Source organism: Festucalex cinctus, chromosome 6 (genome assembly GCF_051991245.1).
Source record: "Festucalex cinctus isolate MCC-2025b chromosome 6, RoL_Fcin_1.0, whole genome shotgun sequence".
Classification (NCBI taxonomy): Eukaryota; Metazoa; Chordata; class Actinopteri; order Syngnathiformes; family Syngnathidae; genus Festucalex; species Festucalex cinctus.
In genome coordinates this window covers 3,389,868-3,409,794 of record NC_135416.1, presented here as the reverse complement: position 1 = coordinate 3,409,794, position 19,927 = coordinate 3,389,868, and the positions used below count along the sequence as shown (strand labels likewise).

At 39.5% G+C, this 19,927-nt stretch overlaps 1 long non-coding RNA gene across 2 annotated transcripts in view; it reads left to right on the top strand.

Annotated features, from left to right (window-relative positions):
* Nucleotides 1–19,927, top strand: part of LOC144020138 (uncharacterized) — a 137,086-nt gene that overhangs the window by 41,825 nt on the left and 75,334 nt on the right. For both annotated transcript variants that reach the window (XR_013283810.1, XR_013283809.1), the window contains exon 3: nucleotides 17,372–17,462. This is a non-coding gene — a long non-coding RNA (uncharacterized LOC144020138). The remainder of the gene's footprint in view (nucleotides 1–17,371; nucleotides 17,463–19,927) is intronic.

The following is a 19,927-nucleotide window of genomic DNA, read 5'->3' as shown; positions in this document are numbered from 1 at the left end:
GAGACAGACCGGCCAGCCGCGCTTTTATCGTCCATCCCGCCGAGCGGGAACACGCGCCGGAGGTTCTCTTCCCCCCCCCCCAAGAAACCAATCGCTAGGAATAATGGTCGCAAGAAACGCTGACTCGCCGGAAAGAGAGCGGAAGAAAGCCCAAAAAGTTTTGGCGGACAAAATGGCGAATAGATTGGAATGGAAGTTTGCGTTTAATGAGGACCTCGTGGCACATTTGCACTCCAGACTAGCTGAAAAGACTAAAATCAATACTATGACAATTAAGCCACAATCGTGTGATTTTTTTTTTTTTTTTGAGAAAAAAACTTAAATTATCTTTTTTTTTCCCCTTGAAAGAATGAGCGAATGAAATGATCCTTAAACAAGAAAGTAATGCCACGAGAAAATGGCCACAGAAATGCTGAGTCACCAGAGAGAGAGAGAGCAAGAATGGCCAAAACGTTTTGGTTAGGGGTGTTAAAAAAAATCGATTTGGCGATATATCGTGATACTACATCGCGCGATTCTCGAATCGATTCAATAGGCGGCTGAATCGATTTTTATTTTTATTTATTTATTTATTTATTTATTTATTAATTATTATTATTAATTTTTTTTTAAAGAGCTCAGAATTGTTCATTCGGTAGTCTTACCGATTCAACGTCTTATCATCATTGCCTTTTTTTTTGTGTGTGTGTGTGTGTGGGTGTGTGTGTGTGTGTGTGTGAATCGATTTTTAAACTTCCATTTTTAATGGAAAAATATTCAACAAAACGTCTGACTACGGGTTAGGATTCACACCTTGAGCATGGAAGAATGTTATATGAACGGAACATTAAGCCATAATATTTTATTTTAATGCTGTTCAAACATGAAACAGATTACAACCTCTATAAGACTGAAATTTCAGATAAATAAATAATAAATTTTCATATAAATCTTACACTCTACAAGCTTACTGATTAGTATTTTCTAAATTTGAATGAAAAAAAATCGCAACAATCTACTTATAAATTCGTATCGGGATTAATCGGTATCGAATCGAATCGTGACCTGTGAATCGTGATACGAATCGAATCGTCAGGTACTAGGCAATTCACACCCCTAGTTTTGGTCAAGAAGATTGAATTTACCGTATTTTTCGAACCTTGCCAAGCAAGATGAATTCTCGCGGTAATTGTGAGCTCACAAACTCTCGTGCAGCTCCCGCTGATTCGTTTGAAGCCGGTCATTGTTTTAGGTCGGACCAATCAGGTGTCGTTTAGGGCGGGACGAAACCAATAAGCGCCGATGGCCGGGAGGGAAACAAACAAACCTAACCAGACGAATGGACGCTGCGATTAATTCTGTTCTTGCAGAATTAGCGCAAACAACAGCGAGAAGCGCAGCGTCCATTTTTTATCTGGTGACGATGTTCGTGCTAACGTCTATTCAAGTTTGTTGTCCGCCTCTCGATGTTATGCGAATAAAGGGTTAAAATCTTATTTGTGTATTGATGGCAAAAGAAGACACCTATTAAAATGCATTTTCCAACTTTTCTTGTACTGTTATGGCTTAAAAAAAATTGCCAATAGATTCAGCCTTTTTTTTCCCAACAAACTGCTTTTATTCACTCAAGATTGCAATTTTTTTTTTTCTCATAGTGCAAATACTTCATGGTAGAAACCATCTTGACATCAATTCAAATAAATGTATCTTCTGGCAAATTGCCTGCGGATTCTTCTGTGGTCCAAGAGCGCATACTGTCATATCTTTTCATTTCTGCTTTTTAAATGACTGGCAGTAATGAAATCGCAGTTAACCGAAGGGGAGATGTTGCGCCGCTGCCGTTACCAATGGAAATCTTTTTCTTTAAAAAACATGAACTGCTGGCCTGCAGCTAGATTTGTAATTCTCTTTTTAGCGAGGCCGCATAAAGCTCCTTCAAAGTAAAAGTGGTCTGAACAGGTTGCCCAAGCGGAAGCAGGTCATTTATTTTTGATTTTAGGTTTGACTCAAGCATATTGCTTCACTCCAACACCGTCCGTTTCATTATACATTGCTTTTTTTTTGTGCTTTAAATCTGTTTTGATATCAGAGCAACAACAGTGTCTGACATTTTCTTTTCTTCGTCCACAGTTATAAATCAGACTATGGTAGTTCCTTGAACGATTTGAAACTTGAAATTATCAGACTTTAAAAAGAAAATTAAAAAAAAAGGCAAAATCTTTCATGACCTATTTTTTCCAAAGGAAAACAATAGAACATTTGTTTCCAAGAACAAAGTTGTATTTGTTGTATAGCAACAACAAAAAAAGTAAATAAAGTCGCATATTGTTAAGAATAAAATTCGTCGGCATAATGCTTATATTGACTTCCTTTGACCTCACATCAAAGGATCAACGTTATTGTTGCCTTATCGCGCTTATCTGTAAATCTTTCCTAACAGATTGCACAGTGAAATAATTTGTGACTCATCATGAAAGTGAAAAGACGTGACGTGGCACAAAGTCAAACCGGGAAGCATATTTCCTTGATGGAGTTTTTTTTTACTGTTTGTGAGGTTGTGTGTGCTTTTCCTGCTGACAAGATAAGCGCCCGGAGAGAAAATCTCTGGCAAAGTGCTGGGTTTGCTGGGCGCACACCTGCAGAGCGCAGATTAGCCGTGAATTATCTGAAGAGTGAGCCTCCGCTGATGGCTCACCCTCGCTAATCTGACGTTTTCATCGCAAAGGCATCTCTTATTGCCGTTCGGCTTCTACCGCACCGCTTGCTCGTAACTTCTCGGGATGTTCGGGATCAACTCCTTGGATTTCCAGCTGTGGCTCAAATGTGGCCATTTTCGCAAGTTCATCTATAAAGGTTTAAGGCACCACAGCATAAATGCTAATTAGCATCAGCATTAAGCTCTTTCTTAATGCAGTTGCTTGATGCTTGTTGTAGAAGTAGTTTGACAGTAAACTTCAATTGGGAGTGACATTAGCAGCTTGAAGACCCTTTTTTGACGTTCACTATTTGCCAAACTGCTGCTTATTGTGAAGTGTGACGAGTTGGGAGTACCTCAACTTGCGACTTGAGTCACTAGACAACAAGTGAGGGCAGACAGTGGACAAGATAGTCGTCCATTACGAGCCGGCGAGACTTCCTTGTTCGCCGAGCTGCTCACTCGACCAATGACAGGCAGTTTGCAACGGGCGGAGTCCAACCCAAGACACGCTTAGGACCGCCCCCTCATTTGAATAACCTTTCCACTTGGCAGCGCGGCCCAAAACTGCCAAAATTAAAAATAAATAAATGACTAAATAAATAAATGACTAAATAAAAGACTAAATAAATTAATAAATGACGAACAGTGAAAATAAAAATGGATATTAAAAAAGATAAAAATAAAATGTGAAACATATTGCTCAAAAATTAAATACAGATGTACAATGATATATTATATATATATTATATATATATATATATATAATTTTTTTAATATATATATATATAATATTTTTTTTTCGTATATAATTTCCACATTATATTTTTTTTATATCCATTTTTATTTTCACTTTTAGTCATCTATGTATTTATTTAGTTATTTATTTGTTTTGAATTTTGGCAGTTTTGGTCCTCCATACCTGCCACCATAACAGCGCTCGTTATTTATCTGTTTCTGTAAAGCGCTTTGTGACAGCTAAGGCTTTTTGAAAGCGCTATATAAATAAACTTGACTTGACTTGACTTGATTTGACTTAAGTTGAGTTAAGTCTGCGCTCGCAAGTTAAATGAAAAAAATCTGTGGAATCTGTGGAAACCTGATAGACATGCAGCCACAACATTTTGTTCCCCAACTATAACTAGCTGAATTTTGAAATGAATTTCAGGCAAGCAGAGAAAGCGTACATATTTGAAGATGAAGATGGAAAAGCGAGAGGTGGGAAAAAGGTCTTATTTCATTAGAGCATCTTATTTGTGTCAAGGAGAAATGTGGATAGCGCTCTTGCACATAGCCTTGAAAAATCACATTTATTTAGTCTGTGCCGACCTCTCTAAAAGAGGTCTAGATGTATGATCTTGAACGGAACCTTCAACCCAGAGTTGATGAGTATGTTTTATTCCGGTCAGGTTTTTTTGCACTTTAATCACGACTTCTCGCAGCCAACTTTATCCAACGAGACCCCGGTGGGTTGTAGCTTCCACTTCCGTCAGCAGCGACTTTGTCCAAACTTTCGCAAGCTAACCTTGACTTACCCCCCCGTTTTTAATAAGCGCAATTAAACGGGCCCTCGCAGCTCATTTCAGAGCAAATCCTCAGAATAATCATCAAACTTGCCACTCACATAAGATGGTGAAAGAAAGAAAAAAAAAAACGCTTGGCAATTCAGCATCATCCCTCTGAGTAGGAGACGCGTTCATGAACTAGTTGATCAGGGAAACTGGTGTCAGGAGATGATTCCCCCCTAATTTCCCAGGCGCCATTTTCACATCTGAAAGGGTGCTTTAAAATTGATTACTTTCTCTCCAATTCCAAGCACGGATCCTTGAGACCTTTTCTGTGTGTCCGATTATAATAGACATGTCCACCTAATTTCATGTCCATCATAATTTGTTTCTCAAGAAAAAATTTAAAAAAATTCTCCTCCAAAGCAAAATGGCAGACTTACTGTTCAATTTCATCCACGAGTTTTCAAGACTGGGTCCTGTTATGATAGACATGTCCGTCCGAAGTTCTGGGTGGGAACTTCCACTGGTTCTTGTATCTTATTGCTCACGATATTATACTTACAATAATAGCCAGAAGATTGCATGTTCTCAGCTGAAATATTTACTGGATGCCAGAAAGATCGAGTACACAGCTGCGGAGACTGCTTCTGTTAGTATGCAAAAGAGGAACTGATCTATTCAAAAGTGTCCCTGCATTTATACTGTCTAGGCCGTCCGCCCACATGGGCGAACCGCTCAGCCTCCCCATTTGAGAATGTGTAACCTGATGGCCTTAACACGTTTCTACTGGATACGTATGTCAGAATGCAGACAGATAGAAAGGCGACACAAAGGCCTAGCTCAAGTCATCTCTCGAATCATTTAGAGTCCTAATCTAACGGGTTCATTTGTGAAACTGGTGCAGAAGGCTAGTCTCCATAACCCCCCAAACTTTGCCCCTTTCTTTTGGTTCAAACCTAAATGGCTGAGTTTGGATTCAATTTTGGGAATGTGTTTGAGACTTTTTTTTGTCTTGTTGTCCACACATTTTTGTGTTGGTGAAGCTGGTGTCCTAGGCTAATTTCTTTCCAGGTCTCTTTATAATAGACTTGCTCCGCTGAAACAGCCAGCTTCCTGTTTAATTACAGGCGTGGATTCTTGAGATATTTGCTTGCATCTTGTTATGATAGACCAAGTCCACAAAGTTTTGTGTCCTTCCGTGTTGGGGGTGTTTTTTTATTTATTTATTTTTATTTTTTTTTTATTTTTTATTTTTTAAAACATTCCAGAGGACCCGAAAGGCAGTTCATGCTTCCGATGCTGACAATTCCAAGAAGGCCTTCGCACCTCCCGATGCTCAAGCCTGTAACAACAAATACCACAATTAGTGCTTGTTTGGAAGTCTGCCATGCTCAAGGTCAACAGACAGTAGGTTAATTGGACCCCGGAGGAAGACTTTTATAGCGTTTAAAAAGTCATTTTAAAGTTCAGGGACATCGCTCATCGACTGGACGTGAGCCAGGCAGGAAAGTCCAATTGAGGAAAGTAACAATGGAGTCCTGCAATGCCCAGTGGAAATTGATTGTGTTTGTTTGTGCGCGCTTGACTTCTGCTCCGCATGCGTATGTGGCGGCACGGGCACGGCTTAGCGCTAATGCCGAGCAGGTGCAAACGCGACCTGTCAGGTGGTGAGCACCCTAATATCATTTGATTATGATAGACATTCCGCCAAATGTTACAGTTCATCGTACCAAGGTGTGGTTTGGACAGGTAAATATAGTCATGCCCCAAATTTAGGGAAATCTGAAATGGTGTAAAAGAGTTTAGCACTATGAGCTCTAATTTCGTAGACGGTATGTGCACCATGCTGCAAAAACCTGGCCAAAACTGATTTCCATATTAGACCACGCTGCGTTTAAAATTAATGACACCAGCCACTTTGAATGGCCATGATCGGCTGTGACAGCTCCCACAACCTCCCACTTGCAGACCTGCCAGCCTGCGCTCGTTTCCGAAAATACCAACATCGGTTCTTATCCCACCTCGGCGCAGATGTACGCCACACAGGATTTAAGTACGACAGTGTTCTCAGGCTTTGCATGTTTTCAGTAGCTATCTTCAGGCAATATAATGTAATCAGAAACATATCTCTGAATTCACTTTACAGCAACAACAATGCATGTAGAAGAACAATATAAAGTAAGTAGAATATATTCATATTCATAGTTTTTTCAATTTCCTCAGGAGCTGAGCATGTAGTCTCCATATGTGTATATTTGCATACAAAGAGATTTTTGTTAGTGTGTGAAATCGTCTATTACTGTTTGTATTGGAACTCTACAGACTTGCATGACTACTTCAGATAATGGCTGCCGCCTTCCCGTTGGGAAGCCATTTTGTAACGGCAGGGGCCTTAAGTTTTAACACCTGACAATCACCTCTGTGCCCAATTGTGTAGAAAGTAATTCTCATAATCTGTAAACGTTAGTTTTTGTAATACTTTCTTTTCTTTTTTTTGACGTTTCTGGCATTTATAGCATATAGAGTGGATGAAGAATCCCAGAAAGTTTACACCTCATTTCTCTCTCCCTGTTTTGTTGAAAGTCCTTTTAAAAGCTGTTTTTTTTGCTCTGTGGCTAAATGTTATGGCTTCAAATTTGCAAGATATTTTTTTGTGAACGAAGCAACCGAAACACACAAAATGGGGGATTGTAGATTGCTCGGTCTGAATGTCTAAACTACTGACTTACTCTGGGTGACCCTGCGTGACTTCAGCATACCACAACCAGCTGACGGTCCAACTAAGCTAATTTCTTTAGCGTACCTCGCAGCTAGATTAACTTGGTAAATCCTCTTTGCGGGATTTGTCCCGGAAGACGAGCAGAAAACATGTACCGCCGAAGCTTACGGGAGGTAATCGAGACTGAGCCAATCAGTGAGCTCCCCAAGCCTTCAGTTTTGCACCTGTCGCCTGCTTTTGTTTCGCACGTCCAGAAATAGACAACGGTAAACCTTGGCTACAACTTCAGTTGCATCAGTAAAGTGGTAACGAAGTGGTTTCGGATATTTGATTTCGATTGTTACAATCTATATCTTTTTGATAATTTTGTTAATTCCATGTGTTTTTTGTTTGTAATTTACACATTTGTAATGCAATCTGATGTTATTTAGCTAGTTAGCTTACTAGCTAAGATTAGCAAATAAAGGCAATTTAAAGTTCTCAACCAAATTATGGAGTCCAATCCTAACAGATATTTGATTTAGATTGTTACAATCTATATCTTTTTGATAGTTTTGTTAATTCCATGTGTTTTTGTTTGTAATTTGCACATTTGTAATGCAATCCGATGTTATTTAGCTAGTTAGCTTACTAGCTAAGATTAGCAAGTAAAGGCAATTTCTCAAAAGTTCTCAACCAATTTATGGAGTCCAATCCTAACAGCGTTTTCGTCTTGTTTTTGTTGGGTGTAGTACCCATGTTTCCAACTCCTAAACTTAGTCACAGAGAAAACATTAGCCTGTAAACGACTTTGGTGTCTTCGAGTATATTTAGAATTTGTTCGGTTTGCCAAAAAAAAATGCCTTCTGTGCCAGATTGTAGCATTAAAATATATTTAATGCATCACATATTTGTTGAATTAAAAGTTATTTAATGCTATACAGTTGCCAAGCTTTGTGGTATTAAAGTTTTTTATTTAGTTTATCCGTTCATTAAGTGAGTTAGCTAACATCAGCTGTTTCACACAGTTTGAATTTCACACGTTTTGTGTTAGGTTGTTTCGATTTTTTTCTCTTTGTTCCACAACCATAGATAAAGATGAGTCACAAGCTTCTTTTTACAGCCTTTTCCCCGCAACATTTTTAATGAAGAGATGTCTTCCATCTCAGCTACGTTTTGTTCTTGCTTTCATTTTCCCTTCTTATGTGCAAATCAATCGCCATTAAACTCGTCTCATTACTTTGTAAAAAGTTGTTTTGACACGGGGCGCTTTAACAAACACAAAAGGTCTTTTATATACCGTGATTGACGACTTTCCGTTCGGCTGTTTGTTTGAATTAATACACGGGCGAGCGGCTAATTAGGACGCATGCAGAAAGGAAAGAAAACACACCTGATGTTTGTTTTTTTGTTTTTTTTAATTATTATTATCGCAAATGAGCACTTGTAATTAGATGTGTGAAATGCAGACGTGGCAAAAGTATTCACAGTGTACTTGAGTACAGACAGGGGCGCAGTAGAGATGGGAAAAAGGGGGGAATTGTCCCCCACACTTTGTGAATCCCCCCCCCCCCCCTCCTGTGTCCCAGCTACAGCTATTAAAACAATTTGTTTTATCATCATAACACATTTTTTTTTAATTTATCATAAACTGCGGCTACACAATCAACAATCACACAGACAGCAGATGAGACAGATAAAAAATGTTACGCAAAGCGACCTGGAAAAGGTAAAAGTAATATGTAAGGCTGTAATCACTCTTTTTTTCTTTTTTTTTCATTTGTGGGAAAACAATCGTGTGACGCAGAGTACAGCTACCTGAAAAATCAGCTTAAGTAGAGTGTTGACGTTGTTGCTTCCCACCATTGACAAGTTCTTTTTTTTTTTTCCTACTGCTTGTGAATACAAAGGACCTGGCTCGGCCTCGTCGCACTCCTTTATCGCCATGGCGATAAAGATGGTGAAAACAGGACCAATTAAGTACTCGGCGACACTCTTCGCCCTGATTGAATGAGATCACTGGCCCTTAATCAGGACTAATTGAATGTATGGACAGGCTCAAGGAGTATCGAATGGATTTAATGGCAGCCGTTCGCAGTTTAAAGTCACAGTGACATCTGAGCTTATTTTTCCAGAAACGATTCCTTTTCACTTTCATTATTTCAATCTAGAGGTTATTGACTGGAAACCTGACACGTGGCACGGTATCACAATGGGCTGATTGTGATTAGGTAGAGGAAAAGTATTGCTTTATGAGTGTCAGGTTTTGGTGGTTGGGACAAAAGATTGTAGTTTAAGTTGTTCGCTTTTTCCACCAAAATGCTTTGCTACAACTATGAGCTTTTTAATACCACCGTTTGTGTCCATGTGTCATGGTCAATAAAACACCGGCATAGAATCATCTGATTTTGAAAATGATATTGTGAAAGAAAAGACAATCGATCCTTCTTTCTCGTTAGTGGACGCCTGTAAGGCATCACGAGAGAGTGGATCAATAGCGTCGTAGTGGACGAGGACACAAATAAGCACCAAAGCGCTTGGTCTGCTCGCGGCAGGAATAGATTAGCAGCATAACCAGAGGCTAAACCTGTCACACCGCACCGGATTAGCCGTAAATCACGCTAATCGCTACGTCGGCGATACCTCTCGGTTAGGTTTTACAGCACAGAACAGCTGTCTATGTTAAAAAAAAAAGTGCACTGTCTGATGGAGAACCCTAAAAAAAAAAAAAAGAGGTTTCCAGATGCTATCTCAAATCCACAGTGACAACGCTGCGATAAAAACACTGATTAGCATCAGAGGAAGCTGGACTGATCGACATTCTATTAACACTCCGAGGTCTCAATCCAATCAGGAAACTTTTAAATGATTGGACCAATGTCTTCAGTTGTGTGATGAAGTTCATTTGTGACGACAATGTCATTTAAAGGTAAGAAAATGGATTACCAATCAAACTTTTTGTGCTACTTCGACAAACTAGTTCATTACCACCACTACTACTGCTGCTGACTATTTATCCATCCATGCATCCCTCCATCCATCCATCTTCTGCCGCTTATCCGAGGTCGGGTCACGGGGGCGGCAGCTTTATGAGGGAAACCCAGACCTCCCTCTCCCCAACCACTTCAACCAGCTCCGCCGGTAGGATCCCAAGGCGTTCCCAGGTCAGCCGGGAGACATAGTCCCTACAGCGTGTCCTGGGTCGTCCCCGGGGCTTCCCGCCGGAGGGACATGCCCAGAACAACTCTCCAGGGAGGTGTCCGGGAGGCATCTGAACCAGATGCCCGAGCCACCTCAGCTGGGTCCTCTCAATGAGTAGCAGCGGCTCGACTCTGAGTCCCTCCCGGATGACCGAGCTTCTCACCCTATCTCTAAGGGAGAGCCCGGATACCCTGCGGAGGAAACTCATTTCGGCCGCTTGTATCCGGGATGTTGTTCTTTCCCTCACCTATGGTCACGACCCACAGCTCGTGACCATAGGTGAGGGTGGGAACGTAGATCGACCGGTAAATCGAGAGCTTTGCCTTTTGGCTCAGCTCTTTCTTCACCACGACGGACCGATACACAGTCCGCATCACTGCTGCTGACTACTTCATGGGAATCCATAACACTCAATCAATGACCTTTACAGTTTAGGACTCTAGGGTTGGGTTTAGGCTGGGTTTTATGTTCGGGATACGTTTTGAGATAGATGTAGGGATTTAGGAAGGGTTTGAATTGGGGAAAAGATCTTTGTGAGGGTTTAGGTTTGAGCTTAATTGGTTTTCAGTTCGAGTTTAGGTTTGTTGGGGCCAGTTTATAGTATATTATTTAGCTTCCTGCAACAGTTTGAGTTATGGTTTGGCTTTTGGTTGGGTTTAGTTTATGGTTTTGGTTTGAATTACAATTAGGAGTTAGGAAATTAGGTTTGGACACAATATCTTTTAAGTCTGCTCTTTAATAAATCCTGTACAAAAACAAATACAGCTGCAACTTTTTGACGCTGGTACATTATTGTTTAAAAACAAAACACACAACTCGGCTTTATTTTCTAATGACATTGCACGTAATAATAATAAAAACGAGGCCGTATAAGCGAGCACTAATTTTTCCTCCATCACAGCTTCACCCGCAGTGGACACCGTTTGACAAATGACCAATTAGCTTCATTTGATACATAATTGCCTTTGCTTGCGCATGATGATGATGACTCAGGGACATTAAAGACGACCATGGCTTTAATCTAATTTCCCCGACAAATGCTTTGGGGGTGAGTCCCATTTTATGATGAATTAAACGGCGGAGTGGTGCTGAGCTACAGCCGACGTAAGGCACGCGCCATCAAAGCGCAATTTCACCCTGGATTAGCGCTGCTACGCTCGTGGAACTGGACCCTTTAATGAATAAATGAAATGGCGTAATCGCGACACTTCAGTCGGCGTGATTAACAAGCGCCCGCATAAATTATAGGCAGCAAACTTTTTAAAAATCCAAAGTTTATCCATAAAGTATGTAAAGGAGATATTGCATCGAGCTGATGCAGAATGCCTGGATCGGGTCCCCCGACTAGAATGGCAAGAATTAATTAACTCATTCAAACCCAAAGATGTATAAATACGTTTTTCAATACTTTGTTCTTCACTCCCAAAAACATATTTGTACGTTTTTTGTTTTTTGTTTTTTTTATGCTAAAGCATAAAGATAAAGCTTCTGACATGAAGAGGTCGTTTAAAGCAATGGTAGTTATTGCAAAAAAAAATGGCCAGCAGGTGGCAGAAGAGTATAAGAGATCAGCCAGGGCCATTTGCACAAGCTCTTTTTGCCAGTGTTATCAACAGGTTTGTGAATCCATCCATCCATCCATCCATCTTCTTCCGCTTATCCGGGGTCGGGTCGCGGGGGCAGCAGCTTCAGGAGGGAAACCCAGACTTCCCTCTCCCCAGCCACTTCAACCAGCTCCTCCGGTGGGATCCCAAGGCGTTCCCAGGCCAGCCGAGAGACATAGTCTCTCCAGCGTGTCCTGGGTCGTCCCCGGGGCCTCCCACCGGTGGGACATGCCCGGAACACCTCCCCAGGAGGCATCCGAACCAGCTGAGGTGGCTCGGGCATCTGGTTCGGATGCCTCCTGTGGAGGTTTGTGAATAATGATGAAAAATGGAAACGGATAAGTTTTTATAGCAATAGAACAGAACATTCTGTGGACCTCGCAAAGTCAGTCAAAATCCAGTAAAACAGAGTTAACAATGTGCGTTTTGTGCTTTTTCTTTGGCTTATTTCTCCATGACACGTCGTGGAATAATTGTATTAACTGAGTAAAAATATATTGTCCTTAAAAGTCTAACAAAACATCAATAGTTAATGCTGACTGAAATGAAGTCTACTGAAATACTGTATCCGAATTTTTGTACGTCGTAATATATTTGTCCCAATGGCTCCATTTTCTAATGAAACATCTCGTCAGACCTTTTGACAGACTCTGGCTTTCGGAGGAAAAGCAGCGCTCCCCCGCGGTACATCATCACGGGGCCGCGATTTCAGGGTTATATTTAGACGGCAACCCTCCGACTGGAGCATCTGTGCCTTCTTACGGCCCCGCCGCCAACCTCCTTCCCCCGCCTCGTCGGGATTGAAGAGCTGCCAGGAGGCTTTGGGCCACGCGCCTTTGTGACCGTCCCGCCGTGCTGCCTTCACGCACCGCGCGATACGCCGCCGTTTTTTGTTTCTGCCGAGTATCCGTCGCGGTCAACGCGCGGTTAGCTGCGCCTTTGGCAACATTGGAAAAAAAATACCAATAACTATTCATTTTGGGGAAAAATAACAACTTAAAAGTCACGTAAGTTGTGAGACCTTGCGTAAAAAAAACAAAACAGAAGGCCTCATGTTTTGATGACGTTTTTCCCCCACCAAATGTAAATAACATTGTTCTAAAATGGTATTATGTATTGTGGTGAAAAAGCTAAAGAAAAAGAACAAAATAGAAACACAAAACAGGCAACCCAAGAAAGTTGAATGTAACTCAAACTGAGAGAAATCTACGAAAGTTGAGTGTAACATGAAAAACGTTGACAGTGAAAACAAGGAAGTAGGGTGGAAATGGCGAGAAACACAAAGATGGTGCAATTTTAATCTTAATCCTTTGATGCCAAAGTTCCACAGGGCTTGCGTTTTGTACGACATGTAAAATTTGAGATGTTGAAATGAAGCAAAGTGGCTCTGTTGAGCATTTTTTAGGACTTTTTAGGTCTTTCTCAACTCAACTCAACTTTATTTATAAAGCGCTTTAAGAACAGGCATTGCTGTATACAAAGTGCTGTACATAAAACATAAATCAGTTGTGCAGTAAAAATAAGGTAACAAAACAAGAACAAAGCATTTTGAAGTGCGTATACAAGTTTTGTTTGTTTGTTAGCATTTTAATCTGCCCCTTTGCTTTTCTTTCGCTGTCTTTTTTTTTTGTGACACTAACTAATACAATCATAGACCTTGTAGATTTTGATTTTGTGAGCGTCATGTAAATTTGAATAAGATTGCAAATGACTAGCACTGGCAGAGGAAGGAGTCACAGGTGACCCTGATTGTGAAAATGCATCTTTTTCTTTCAATTATAATAATTTTGTTAGTTACAAACAAGGCCAGAGAGGTAGAAGGTGCAAAAATAATAGTATTATATTATATTATAATCTTATATAAAAAAAAAATTGCAATTATTCGTTATTAGCAATCTTACACAAGAGTCTCATTCTAGCGTTAGCCTGGGAATTCACTGATAGGATTTTTCCTTCCAAAACGGCACAAAGGGACGGCCCGTTTAATTGAATATGCTAATAATGCCGCCGAAACATAAATGAGAACGGGGGGGAAACACGAGTGGAGCGCTAACGCGTGTCGAGCGGGGAGGGGGGGGGGGCTGATTCGTCCTCCTTCATTTGGATTATTGCTGGATTTCATTAGCACGCAAATGGCGTATTGATCCCCGCTGACAAAAGAGCCGGGGATCACAACAGAATGCAAATGGAGAGAGAGACACAATACTTGTGTCACTCTTACAAGTCATCCCACTTAATCAGTCTCCATTTCAAAGGGGCATATTGTGGGAAAAAGTGACTTTTTTTAATAGCTTGTATACAAATAGTTGGGCCTCCCGGAGGGTTTTCCCACCTATTAAATGTGAAATAAGGCTGGGCTGGGTGAACATTCAAAATTTACAAATGGCAGCCAGATGACATTGTGAAACAATATCACGTCAAAGCCAAAAGATGACCAGAGCTGCGTTGAATATTGTTGCAATCACATATTAGCAGATCTCATGAGGTTGCAGAGGCGTACCTTCATGTTGTGGCAGGTGAATGATTGTATAAAAGAAAAAAAATGATTATGAAGATTAGCCTGTATGATGCCATTTAAAATCCATCTTACATTACAAAAGTGAGAATAAGACATTCAAATTGTACCTCATTTGATGTCAAACTATTCTTTGTCATGCGCCACAATGTAGCGAAATTGCCTCTTAAATGTTTTTTTTTTCTTCTCTTAGCAATCAACTTGTTTTCTTTGTCCAATTGTCACATTTTCTTTCACTGCTTGGTTTCTATTTACTAGGCTTTCCTCTTGTGTTCCACTACCTCAACCACCCCCCCCCCCCCCCTTTTTTTTTTTTTCATGATTTTTTTTTTTTCTTTTTCTTTGCCGGAGTCTGACTGTCTGCTCTTGAAATAGAATTGACCTCAGTTCAAACTGGGCTGCTGCTACTTGTCTTTAACTCTGCACCCAAGCATGTAGTAGTAGAAGAAGTGAAATGCTTACTATGTCATTTGAAAACTATACCAATAAACTTTATTTATAGAGCACGGTAAAAACAATCTCAGCTGCATACAAAGTGCATAAAGTAAAAAAATCAGGCATATAATAATAAGGAGGACATTGAATTAATAACATAAAGACAGTAAGTACAACAAAATACGCAAACAATGCCCAGTCACACAAACTTGATCGCACTATTTATAGATCCACGCCGGACCAACAAGACCGTGATCATTTTCTGCTGCAATCTATTTCCCTGGCAGAGCGGAATGAAAATTGATTGGCCAGAAGAAAAAGGGGAGAAAAAAAAAAACCAGCGGCCATTTGCATTCCACCCGCTGTGTACGATTTCCACAACTCGACGCCTTGATCACATCGTTCACTTTTTTTCTGTGGAGCAGCAGAAACGATTTATGTACCGTTCTCCAAACATGTTCAGTCAGAGCCGATTGATTTTCTCCCGGCTGCTGTTTGGAGTACAAGGAGTCATTTTTCTTACCATCCCACCGAGAGAAAATGCATCAAAGGTAAACTTATTTTGAACGACAATTTCACCATTTGCTGAAAACATCGGCGGAATTGTCGACAATTTGGATCAGAGGATGCAGTTTGATGATATTGAAGAAGCAATTTTGAAACATGTTTTGGAGAATATCACAAGAAAAAAAAAAAAAGTCAGAACACGGCCCTGATATGAATAAATTAAAACTACCGTTTTATAACACTTTAGTTGGTATGCTTTTTGAGATAAAAGTAGCAAATTAAAAGCATTTTTTAATTATAAGGAAAGAAAATAAATTATTCTGAGAATAAAGTTGAAATATTTTGGCATAAAGTTGTAATTTACAAAGCTTTCATTGATGAAAGTCCATATGTAGCAATGTAATATTAAAGGGATACTTCCCTCATTGAGCTCATTATAGCAATACAAAGTTAATATTTTGTCTATAATTAATTTGATACTTTTCACGTACAATTAATACTTTTAAAAAACAATTTTGACACTTGTTGTCGACTGAAAATAACATCACATGTGCTTGGTGCTCAGGTAACGACCAATCACAGCTCACCTGTTTTCTAGATTTGGTCATGTGACAATCACAAGCTGAGCTGTGATTGGTTACCTGAGCTCTTGTGATGTCATTTTCAGTCGACAGCAAGTTGCAAAATGTATTTTTAAAGGTACTAATTGTACATGAAAAATAATGAAAAAACACATTTTGCTACTTGCTGTCGACTGAAAATGACATCACAAGGGCTCAGGTAACCAATCACAGCTCACCTGTTTTCTAGGTTTGGTCATGTGACAATCACAAGTGAACTGTGATTGGTTACCTGAGCCCTTGTGATGTCATTTCAGTTGACAGCAAGTTGCAAAAAGTTGTGTTTTTACTGAACATGGTCATAATATTTGTAGAAAATAGTCTTTCTTCCTAAGAGTGTTATTGATACATTATTTAAAAAAAAAGTAGCATTTTTATTGGACAAAAAGTATATATTTTTTAAAAGTTATATTTTTGTACGATATTAATGGAGCCATTTTTTTTCATGATGACCATGTTTACAATTTTTGGGACTATTACGAGAATACAAACTAAAGGGAAAAATGGTTTTGTGAGAGTTGCCAATTTACAAGATTTAAGTAAATATGTAACAATTTAATGATATTAAATTAGGAATTTTACAATATTTTAGTGTCAATTTTACCAAGAAAATACAGTCATGACATTTCCATTTTGCAGTCTTCACTAATTTTTTTTAACAGAAATGTAGTCATCATATTCATATTTACAAGAATATGGCCATGACTTCGGGAACTATTGATAGCAAATTGTTTTACAATGTAAAAGTAGCAGTTTTACGATATTCAATTGGATCCAAATAAATACTCAAGCATAGTATAAATACCTGAGAAAAAAAAAATGAGTTCACAAAGTATTTGTTCCACCACTGGGAGTTGCAACATGAGACAGCAACATGTCGAGTTGGTTCCGAATGCTCAACGACGTTGGCAACTGAAGCTAAAGGGTGCTAGTAAAAAGTCAATCGCATCGTCTGGCAGTCCGGCTACTAATTTCCCGCCACATATCCAAACACTGTCGAGATGCAGCAAAGTGCCAAGAAAGCGTGACCAATCAAAGTGCTGCTGCCCGAGCGCCACCCCCCCATCACAGTCGTACCTTCCATTTTGTACGCTCTCCGTCACCCCACCGTCGCTAATAAAAGTATTACGTCCTCTTTACGGGGCCGGCCTAGCAAAAATAGCAGCTCGAATCGAACGGAATTAAAGGAAGGTCGGGCGGGACAGCCACCTTGAAATGGATCAAACAGTTTACACGGAACTGACCTTGACTTAAACGCTGCCTGTCGTGAAGTCGGGTTACCGCCGTAGATTTGACAATTTTACGCTAGGAAACACATTATACTGCGCCGGTGTTCCGGCACCTTTATTGAGCCAAGGCACATATACTACTCACTAAAAGTTATTTGGTTGGGTTTGGATTTTTGAAAGGTTCAACTGACTAAATAGATGTCTCCATGATGTTATCTGGAGCTGTGATCCTCAACCGCAGGAACGGCGGCAGCACAGTTGAAAGAATAATAAATACAAAAATAAATAAAAAACTTACTGTACTTCCGGTTAATTGATTAGTCGAGGCTTTTAAAATGTTTTATTTTGAAAAGTGACCGCATTCTCTCTGATCACGACAGACTCTTGACGCATGACTACTGAACGGACGCGGTGGGTTTTCCGTATGGCGGCCGCACGGACATTATTACTGGGACTTCTCTTCTACCATGGGTAAGGACGTTTTGTGTTTAAATAGTGTTATTTTGTCATTTTTAATTTATTAAGAGCTAATTTTTTTGTCTTAAATGTCTGACCCATGTCATGCTATGTAGTTAGCTAGCTTCCCTCCCAAAAAACGAGTTTGCAAACTGTTTTATTTGTCATGACTAAGGTCATGCAGGGGTAATGTTTAGGTCTTGGACTCATGACTGGGTCACGCCAGGGTTAAGTTTTGGTCGTGACCGTGAGGTCAAGTGTCTGTTTTGAACTGATGTTTTGAACTTTTGTAATCGGAATCTACTTTCTACTGGTTTTAAACTATGTGATGTCAAGAGCTATGTGGTATCCAACCACAGAACATAACATTATTTTGAAATATACCGGATTTACCTTGACGCGAGATGCCCGACTTCCTTACTTATTAGGCTCCATCTTGAGGCAGTACTTTATAATACAGTCACGCAAACACAATTGAAGATTAATCTTCTTCAACTGCTGCTCACTAAGTTGCTGGAACATTATTCATTTTTGTGGAGGGTAAAGTGTTGTTCCACCATTTGTGTTGCAAAATCCATTGCTTAAAGACTTGAGAAACTGATTCTGTTGAGGCTATTGTTAGCTTGTCAGTGTTAGCATTAAGCTAGCTGAGACTGTTTGTTTACATTTCACACTGTGGCATTTTATTTATTTTATGTTTAGTTTGACAGTTACCTTCAGCGGTGAGTGGCATAAAAGCTCCTGAAAACTCTTTTTTTTTTTTTCAAGAATTGTTCATTATTTACCACACTGCTTCTTATCGAGAAGTGAGTTGGATTGATTGCTACCATACAACTGTTCATATCTCAAGTTTGCACTGGCAGGTCACAGCAAAACAAACAAATCATCCTAATGATGGCTCATATCGTGCAAAATTAGTATGTTTATGTATCTTAAGCAACCACCGTACCACACGGAACTTATTTAAAATTATATATGTATGAATTGTAAATCTGGTGTAGCACCCCTTTCCTTCCTTTCACCCAGAAGCATTTTCTTCATATCTGTTTTTCCCCGAGGCCAACATAGCGGCTTCAGACCCAAAGCAATCCGTGTCACCTCATGTCACCTCATGAAAAAGAAAATTTTGAGGGAAAAAAAACATCTTCCGCCTCAGTTTCAGTCGTCACCTCCAGAACACGTGCAGAAGCAGTAAGTCGGTTGATTAGAATTCACTGATTTGTCCAGGAGGATAAATTACATGATGTGAATTTTGTCTTGCCTTTTCTATCAAATAATCTCATTAAAAAAAAAATTATTATTATTATTTGGGTCCACCAGTCAGTATTTATCCCAACCTGGAATTTAGCCCTGTTGCTTTTGATTTTCATGGAGTTCAAATTATGAGGACAATTGCATAGCTTTACCCCAACATCACATTTATATGAGGTTATTTTGATTTTGGACAGTTTTTCCTGACTACACGCATACCTGCATAGCCTTACCACAAACTAAATGTAACCACTTTTAATTTTTGATGCATTCATCTGACTATGCGTGTCTTCATGGCTTCATTACCTGTTCTTTTGTCTGTTTTGTTTTTGTTTTGTTTTGTTTTGTTTTTGGTCCATTTCAACTGTCTACATGGACGGCTACATAACTTTATCCCCCACCTGACATTTATCTGGGTTACTTTTGTATCTTTGACAGGTTTAACTTACAACGCAGGCAGCACCGTGGCTTTATCCAGCGCCTGCATTCATATAGGTTAGCTTTGCGTTTCGACTCGAAAGCGGGCGGATGAAAAACCTCCTCGACGGGGCTAACAATGTGTGTTGTCATGAATTAAATGCGTGCAACACAGTCGGGTGCGCTTCAACACAACGTGAGCACGTGACAGATTATCCAACGTTTGACGGCCACATAGCTTTGAGCAGCAGCCCGTGTCACATTTCACGGACGCCCGCCTTGCCAGATTAGCGCGTTTGCTAAGATGCGCTCTCGCAATGCAAACGTCATTCCTTCCTGTTGCCGCTCAACAGCTGAATCGTGTCAGCAAACTTTGTTGGGAGCGCCAATTGTCCGTGTGATTACTATGGCTATATTTGCCAATTATAACACAAAATTAATAAATAAAAATAAAATAGGCCTTTGTTTATTTTATAGCATCCTATTTTTTTGCCAATTAAAAACAGAAGAAAATGAATTAATTCAATAAAAAGAAAATATTTATAAATATTTGTTAAAAAAATATTTGTAATGAATATAAAAAAAAAGGGAAATACTTTTAAATATATATATGTACAAATTAATTGTATAATGGTAATAAAGTATTTATTTTATAAAGGGACAAATAGCTAAGATATGTGATCATTTTACACAAAAATATTTTTTCCCTGAATTATATTTATTCTATATCATCATTATTAATTTTTGCCTTTTTTAAAACACACGCACAACAAAATAAATAATTAGGTGGGGCAGAAATGAATCAAAATGTA